Raw genomic sequence first — 9,706 nt, forward strand, 5'->3', positions numbered from 1 at the left:
ACCACTTGTTCTGCCTATTGGGACGTCTTATCTAGGATACACCATCAGTTCCGAACTCCAGGTGTTGTATAAGTGTAACCAACTGCTCAGCATATGTTCCGAGCCCTCCACATCACCTAATCCACAGAGAATACAGGTATGTTGACTTTTGAGCTGGGAGGTGCCTATTCAGATTAGCTCCAAATATTCGCTAGCGCCTAAAAATGGCGGCATGGCTGTCAAGGACGTACCCAGGGCAAGGGTGCTGGAACTGGGCGCAGGGGGGGCGAGGAAGGGGGCCATGGCCCCATCGCTTTTACCATCCATTAGGGAAAGCACTGGGGTGTGTGTGTGTGAAAGGAATGGGGGGGCAGAGACTTGGGGAGAAGGGGTGGTGTGAGGGTAGGGCCTCGGGGAAGGGGTGGCACAGGGGCCCGGCCACGGTTTATGTGCCAGTGGCCCCCCACATTTAGGGACCTTCTGCCACTTCTGACCCAGGAGGTTGGGCAGGAGTGTACTCAGGGCAGCTAGCCCAAGCCCCCGTCCATGCTGCCGCAGATGCACTGCTATTTTTAGGCGCTAACTCGAGCATGTTGGGAATCATACCTGCCAGCTCAAATGCAGACATACCTTATGGGCCCATCAGAGCTATCAGGCTGAGAACGTAGCTCTTCAGCTCAACCTGTAAGGATTCAGATGCATCCAGCACCAGAGGCTGCTAGGTTTAATTCCTGGTGTTGGCTCAGATGGTAGCCATTCCAGACGGGGCTCTGAGCAGTTCAAATCCTACTTGTGTGGCAGCTGCCCTCTCAGCCAATGCTGGGGACTGATCCAGAGCACAAAGCAAGAGTCAATACAGCTTGAGAGACCCATCTCCTCTGTGGACTGGGCACAGAACAGGTTGTGTAACCCAGACCCAGCAGTGGGGGAACTGAGCAAATGAAAACCAGTGGCATTTTACTCCCCAACTCTGCACTCTGGTGTAAATAATGACACAATGGCACTGCACAGTTGGTATGTAAGCCAGAGGAAAATCAGGCTCCATCTCACCAGGTCAGTGGATATGACGAATCAGGAGACAACACCTCCTCCCAACACCCCTCTGTATTAGAACAATCCAACCCCCAGAAAGGCAGAGTCATGGATAGTGGGATCAAAGCTCTCCCTCACAGCTTTTTCTCCCTCCCTCCCTGTCTCTCTCTCTTTATTCAGATCACTCATTTTCCTCTTCAAAGATTCCTCTCTGGAAGAGGGATCATGCACTCACACATACACGCTCATTTTGTCTCCAACATGATGTATTTTTTGTTAACAGCTGCAGTGCACCAAAAAAGGATCAAAAGAGGGGCAGAGGGGAAGGGGATTTTGTAAAAAACACCAACAACTGAAATTGTAAAAAAAGGCGAAAGGAAATAAAAAGCCAACCTCTAAACCTACTTGTGACTTTTCCAGCGGTCCTGAACATATTTGATTCGTGGCAATACACAAGGATCGCCTAGCCTGATCCTTTCTATTTCTTTCCCCTTTGCCATTTATTATTTCTTTCCCCACCGCTGGCTGGGTGCTACGGAACACTGACCTATTTTGTATGCAGGGGGGAGGGAAGGGATAAAACAACCCACCTTACTCAGTCCATCCACCTCCACCAATTTTTTCTTCTCATTTTCTGAGCCAATAAGAATTGCATTTCATTTTTTTTAACTAACCTGTCAGCTCACATTACACTCCTGGCCAAATGCCCCCTTCCACCTCTCCCCCTGCATTTCTAACTCTCTTCACTAGAGGATGGGAACACGGCTGGTCTGAGATGTTTAGGGGGGAAGTTGTTTGGCTTCAGAGTGTTTTCACTTTCCCAGCAACAGTCAAAAATAAATGGAACCAGGCTCTGAATTTTAGCACCTGGGCAGGAAGGAATGAAAGCCGAATATGAGGTGCCAGAGAGCCAGCGGTGGGTGTTGCTTGTGTTTGCAGGTGATTTTTTCCCTTCCCTCTTCTCCCACCTTCAGCTGCCCTTTCTCATTTTCAGCTGATAGCAGGAAACACGGTGCAAGTTCAGGAGATGGAATAAAATGCAGGGCCCAAGTCTTCCACCCTGACAGTAGAAATCTGCAGTTAATCCACCTGTGCTCCTGGAGCTGCCAGCCGTGGGGTCACTTGGAACCATTTGCAGCAGTGTTTTTTTTTGGGGACAGACCCTGCTACAGTGCAACTAAACATCTGCGGCTGGCCTGCATCTGCTGACTCGGGCTCAGTGCTGTTTAATTGCGGTGTTAATAGGTCCCCGGACATCTACGCTGCAATTAAACAGCCTCATCGCCCGAGCCCCATGAGTCCAGTCAGCTGACACGGGCCAGCCACAGTTGTTTAACTGCAGTGTAGACATACCTGGGGGCTCCCCAGAACCCGTTCTACCACACAGCCATGTCACAGGATGGTGTTCCCTCACCCTGGCTTCCTGACTGCAAACAAACAGTCTTCACACACACCAGCGGCAAGCTAAGCACCAAGTGTTTTATTTACAGTGTGCTGTAAAGCCCTTTTCCCCCTACAACATAAGGCTTTTTACCTTCTCCGTAGGGAAGATCACATTTCCCTGTGAGTCTACACTTCTGTGGCACTTCTTTCTCGCCTTCCCCTCTCCTCCCTCCTGCCTGTCACATCAGTTAACAAGGTGAGTCAGCTCACCCACTGAGAACAGTTAAAAGAGGATCACCTGGTACTTAACCAATTATCTCCTCAGTTTGGCCCATGTAGGGATACACTTCTACCCCGATATAACGCTGTCCTCGGGAGCCAAAGAATCTTACCGCATTATAGGTGAAACCACGTTATATCGAACTTGCTTTGATTCGCCGGAGTGCGCAGCCCCGCCCCCCCGGAGCGCTGCTTTATCGTGTTATATCCGGGTAGAGGTGTACTTGCAAAGTGCAGAGTGAGGAGCCAGCCTAAGACTACTCTCACTCCCTCACAAACTGGCTGAGGCGATGCTGAAAAGTTAAGTCAACGCAACTTTGTCATGCAGGGGTGGGAAAAGTCCATAGCCATGAGTGACGTCCCCCCCCAGTTTAGACAGCACAAGGTCGACGGAAGAAATCTTCCATCACCCTAGCTACCATCACTCAGGGAAGTGGATTACTTATGCTGATGGGAGAACCCTTCCCACCAGTGTAGGTAGCATCTACACTGAAATGATACAGTGGCACAGCTGTAGACAATCCCAGAGTCACTCAACACCCTGGGCCAGAGTCACACTCGTGGTCTAAAAGGTCAAAGCTCTAGAGCCCGGAGCAGCGCCTTGAGTCACAGTGGATAAGGCAAGGATGGAACAGAGACTGAGTCCTCCCACTAGGTCTTACAGATGGTACCTCCAGCTCAGAAATCAAGGCACGACGGCATAGAGCACAGTGGCAGCGTGGTGCTGCTGCTCTTTGGGCTACATCTATTCTGCAAACGTCAGTCCCCGGCACTGTCTAGACCACACTCCCTGCAACGTGAACGTTACTGTGTTTGGTGCTTTAATCACTCCTTGACAACACAGAGCAATAACTGAGCAAAGAGAAAAGAGCGACACGGTAATCAGAGGCCAGTCTGGCATGGGGCCCAGCACCCTTACAGCCAGAGAAACCTATGAGGATTGAGGACACACAGCACACTGGGCTCTGAACCTGTGTCCACCAAAATCAATGGCCCCATTGAACTTGGTGAGAGTTTTGCCATTGATTTCAATGGTGTGGTTTTTGTTTTGTTTGTTTTTCAAAATTCCTCCCCATGCGAATTTTGCCATTGAATTCAGGAACAGCAGGATCGGGTTCTCCTTCAGCAAAGCAGCACAATGGTGACAAGAGGGCTAGGGAGAGGACAGAGGAATCAGTATCCAATGTACACATACAGCAATTCCTATGGCCTGATCCAAGGCCAACTGGAGTCAATGGAAAGTCTCCCAGCTACTTACAGGAATGCACTGAGAATGGACTACGGATCAGGCCCATTGCTCTGGAGATGCATTGCAGAAGTTAAGGGAGAAGACTGGGTGGCTGGATATTTCACAGCCAAGCTGCATCCTAACAAGGAGAAAAGGCTCAATCATGATTTCCGCCCCCTTTCCCAAACACACCTGCCACATGTGATAAATGACCCATTGGGAAAGATGAATGACTCTAACCTACCAAGGGCTCCTGTGCTCATTGATTATGAGAGCTGTTAAACTTTGTGATGGGAGCAGCTCAGGATTGGAAGCTGGAGAAGTTTAAAAGAGCAGCAGGTGCAGTGTGGATTTTTGATTTTTTTTTTTTTTTTAAAAAGCAACTTATTTAGATACAATTATACCAAGATACCTGCATTTCACTTCCTCAGTCTTTATTGCTAAGGACATTTGTATGAAAATAGGATTTGTTTTAATTAAAAAAAATAAAACATTCCCATCTGCTCCCACAAATAACAAGAGCAATGAAGCCGCGGCAGCAAAGTCTGTACAACCCCACCCGGGACCCTGGACAGCACTCGAGCGTCTAGCCCATGCTGCTGCTGCAGTTTCACTGCTAGCTCTATCAAAGCTAGCTCAGCTGGGTCTCCAGATGCTGCAGGCTCACCTCTGCTTGCAGAGCAGACATGCCTTCAGAGGGTTACTGGTTTATATGAGCTATTTGTCTAAAATGGTAGGATGCCAGCGTAGGCAGGGAGGCAGGATGCCAGCGTAGACCATTAGGTTGCTCTGGTTTGACAGGAGATGAGATATTAGATGAGATTTACTTATTTTCTTATTTTAATTTGATTAAAAGCACCTTTCTGGAACTCGGGATGCCGATCACTTGGGATATTTATTATTGATGAAACTATCGTTATTGTTTGGTTGTTAATAATTCATGTTGTTTCTTTACAAATCCACACGCAAAAGATCCTGATGGATTCCCACCCGCAAGGCAGCTTTCCATGCACATCACCTCCCTACCCACCTCCTCAGGGGACACCTGAGCAAACAGAGAGACCTTGCAGAGAGTTCTGAAGGCCAAGAAACCCAGAGAGAAGAGTCAGTTCCTGAGTCAAGGGTCTTTTACTTGACAAGCTCTGCTTCTTGCCCTCTCCTAGGGAAACCAGGGGGGCTATTAACTCCGGCTCCTCCTGGCTGCAAATGTTTGACCATTGGTCTGGGTAGGTCAGTGTCTGTGGGTGGCCTTCTGGGATAGATTCACAAAATTTAAGGCCAGGAGGGACCCCTATGATCATTTAGCACAGTGGTTCTCAACCTATTTACCACTGTGGGCTGCATATGCAGCTCTCTGTGTTATGTGGGCCACATCCACACAAGAGATATACTTCCTGTATGGCCCTAAGGATGTCACATGGGCCACAGCTGTGTACAGATTGGGCTGAAAGTGGGCTGTGGGCTCAGAACCACGGATCTAGCCTGACCTCCTGTGTAACGAGGGCTTAAATTCTCACCGAGTATTTTCTGGGGCTCAGGGCTTCTGCCTCACAAGTCAGGCTGAGGCTCGGGGTTTCAGCCCTGTGGGAGGCACTGGGACTCCTGTGGGTTTGAAAATATTTACCTGAGCAGAGCTCTGGGCAGTTCTGGCTGAATTTAAGCCCTCTGTCTAGCACAGACCAGAGAAGCTCACCCCCCAATCATTTCTGCATCAGACCCCCAGCTGCTGGTTGAGCTAGAGCAGATCTTTTAAAAAGACACCCAGTCCTGTCTTAAAGCATGCAGGTGATTAAGGAGCCACCAGGTCCTTAGGTATGTGGTACATGTGGTCGGTGCCTCTAGGGCAGTAGATAGTATATTGGATCAGATGGACCAGTGGCCTGTTTATAATTTTACTGCCATAGCACCTATAGGCCCCTTCTGAGATAAGGGCTCCCCTGTGCTAGGTACTGTACATAGACATAGTCCCTATCCTAAAGAACTGGCTATAAATAGACAAAACAGATTATTATTCCCATTCTACACATGGAAAACCGAGGCATAGAAAGATTAAGTGATTTACCCAAGGTCACACAGGCAATCTGTGGCAGAATCTTAAATTGAACTCAGACCTCCTGAATCCCGCTCAAGTGCCTGAACCACAGGACTATTCTTCCTCCACTTGGGGGTGGCAAATGCTATTCTCCATTTAGCAGGCTGGCTTGCGGGAACTGAACTCCTGTCCAATTCTTTCCAGGCTTTCTTATTTCTCTGCCTCTCCTCGAGCCAAGTCCTGTTGCCAAAACATGCTTTGTGAAAACAGCCAGTCCTTTTCTATTTATTTGGTAATCATATTTGATTTAATTTCATGTTTCCCCTTATTCTTTTTGCTGTGCTTTCCACGGAGGAATAATGATGGCAATGTGTTATTATTACTCCTGTCTGTGTAGTTGATTCCTTTCCTCCCCTTGTCATTTCCAACCCTGATATATTTTTTTTTTGCCTACATACAATGACTTCTGCATTTCTGCTTGCTCACCTGGAAACTACTACATTTCCTGTTTCTTTCTGATTAGATTGTGTCTTACAGACGCATACTGCTGAGCCATTTTTAAATAAAGATGTTCGCTTAGCACAATCACCTAATTATTTGGAGTTTAGTGCCATTGTATTTTTACATACACTTTTACAATTGATTTTTTGGGCAGGAAAGAAATTCAATTGTTCCCCTGGACGCCAGCATATTTTATACATGTTGTGTTTTGTGCGCATATTACATTTTTAGAAAAATCAATTTCTGGCTGTGTACGTATTTATTAAACTCGAGGCAGAACGTGAGCCTTGAAGCTGGGGCCGGAAGGACTTAGCGGGACTTTGCAAGAAGCTGACGCAGAGTAGACATTTATTCCTGTAACACAGCTAAGCAGCAGGCAAGCTGTCCTTCAATACAGATCCTGTCCCACGCAGACCCGGAGCCCCCTTGCTTGTATGTTATTTGCAAAAGAGACAGAGTGACTCATGATGCTGAGAATTAGAGAAGTGGTGCTACTATTCTTTTCTTTTTTTGGCACATGTTGCTATTTTTTATGGGCTGGATTCTGATGCCTTCACTCCTATTAACCAGAACATAACTCCATGAGTAATCCCATTGGGATCTGCTTCCTGCTCCAGCCCAAAACAGCCCACAAGGGACTAGAGAAGAATTAATTGGGCACAGGGCACTCCTGCAAACTGGACAGGAGGCATGGCTACACACATTCTAGGGTGTGCTGTAGGCCATAGGTAGTCCTGGGGAAGCTGGCATAACTTAGTGCAGTCCCCTTCCCCCCCCCATGATGCCCTGCATTACACTAGGGCCCCCACATCAGTCCAGATTTAGACGGACTCCAAGGCGGTGTTGTGTCTTTTGCTCTCTGCACAATGATAATAATACGAAGAAACCACCCAGGGCACAGTTAGGGTTCCGATAACCACGCTTACTAAATAAACACAAACATGTAAGGCGCAACTACATATGTACATGCTGCTCCGGTTGGTTTCTGGTGGTTTCTAAAACACAGAACATGATAAGCATCACTAGAGGGTTCACAGGCTATTTAAAGGGAGACAACACTTCTCATATAGGTGCCTTAAAGCCCATCCTCCAGGCTGCACCAGAATCTCAGCCACTGGCTTTAATTGTTTGGATACAGATTGTTTTTCTAAAAGATCTGGTCTAGTTCAACAGGAATTACTCAGGGAAGTTCCATGGTCTGTTTTCACAGGAGGTCACAGGCTAGATTATCACCATTATCCTTCTGGCTTTATAATCTAGGAACCGATGAATCAGTGGGACCACTGATGGTGTAAGATATAGTTCACCAGCAGTAGGGCTGAGTGGGAAACATTTCCCCCATCCCGTGAGAATGTGATATTTTAGAAAAATTTCTTGTACCAAATTGAGATGAAAAGTAAAAAAAAAAATCTTAATTTTTCTGAACCGAATACCTCATCCCCCCCACAAAAAAACCCCATTGGTTTGGGTCAATCAAAATGCTTCATTTTGATTTTGATTTTTTTAAAAAAATACTTTTTTAGTATAAATTTACCAATGAAGAGTTGTTTCAACTCAAACATTCAAACTTTTTGGTCTGGCAATGTCAAAATGAGACTTTTGGAAAAAATCTGGAAACGCTGATCAAAAATGTTTTGAGTCAGATGTTATCTTGAACCTGACACTGTTTTGGGAACAGTTTGATTTTCAACACATCAGCATTTTCTCATCAAAAAATTCCTGATTGTGAGCCAGGGGATCACAATTGGGCCCTGTATGAGTTTATTCTCAAGTCCCAGATCCAGCATTAAAATGAAACCCCATGAGAAGAGGAAATAAACATCCCACTGAAGGCAGGGATTGCACCTTGGGGCTGCGTTAAAAGTTTGCACATGTTGGTCTCACTTTTGCCTTGATAGCATCTCCTCTGAGTGGAGCTCTGAAGCACATTATGTATGCAGAGGCATAGAGAGGAGAAGGGCAGGAATGTCAAACTAATGAGTCATCTGTAGACGTACATATAGAGATATTAACCAAAAAAGCTGCTTTGAATGCCTTTATAATGCCTCTGCCTCCATCTGTCTCTCCCAGGGGACGGTTCAGTTTTCCACACTTAAGGGATTTGTAAATTCATTGCAAACAAGTGAAATGAGGAAAGCAGATACCCGCACACACACACACACAAAAGCAGGGGGGGTTGATGCGCCATCTGCACCAGACCTGCACCAATGCTAGCAAAGTACGTCCCTACTGCCAATAAAGGGGGAGTAAACGCACCAATAAAACCCATTAGCATACTGATAATTAATTAATTACCCATGCAGGCAGCTGCAATGGAACAGCGAACACCACCAGGAATAGCTTGGGTCAAACCGCAGCCACTATGGTTTCCAGAAGTTCACGTAGGACAATTCAAAACCCACTGATCTCCCCATAGGTGTTGTTCCATTGTCTTCACTGAGACCTGAACAAGACTGGCTGTCTTCCAGCATCTCTTGGCTTCTATTCCTGGCTCTGCCACTGACTCACTATGTGACCTTGAGCAAGTCACTGCCCCACTCTGTCTCTCAGTTTCCCCATCTATGAAATGGGCGTAATTATTAGTACTAGTATTACAGTAGAACCTATTGGCCTCAAGCAAGATCAGGTTTCTGTTATGCTAGGCACTATGCAAGCATGCAGTGAGAGACAGTCCCTGCCCTGAAGAGTTTATATCTAAATAGACAAACAGCAGGAAAACTGAAACATTATTATTCCCATATTAAAAGTGGGAAACTGAAGAAGTTAAGCGACTTGCCCAAGAGTACAGAGGGTGTCTACAGCAAAGGCAGGAGTTAAACCCAGATCACTTGAGTCTCCATTCTGTGTCTTAACCACAAGAACACCCTTCTGTACAAGCTCTTAACAAGAAGAACAGGAGTACTTGTGGCACCTTAGAGACTAACAAATTTATTAGAGCATAAGCTTTCGTGGACTACAGCCCACTTCTTCGGATGCATATAGAATCCGAATGCATATAATCTTTCTGCAGTAACTCATCTGAACGTTTTGTAAAATTAGTGTTTACCCAAGGCCCTATGTTGTTTTCACCTATGCATATCCATTCTTTGTGGAAGTGACATTAAAGAGCTATATTCTGTTTCCTTTTCAGTTACATGTAATTACTGTTTTCCCCATCAACAAAACTGATAATCCTGAGGACTTTGGCCCAGATCCTCAAAGGAGCTTAGACTTCTAATTTCCATTGATTTCAGTGGAAGCAAGGAGCCTAAATACTTTTGATGATTTGGGCC

Source organism: Trachemys scripta, chromosome 2 (assembly GCF_013100865.1).
Source record: "Trachemys scripta elegans isolate TJP31775 chromosome 2, CAS_Tse_1.0, whole genome shotgun sequence".
NCBI classification, from domain to species: Eukaryota; Metazoa; Chordata; order Testudines; family Emydidae; genus Trachemys; species Trachemys scripta.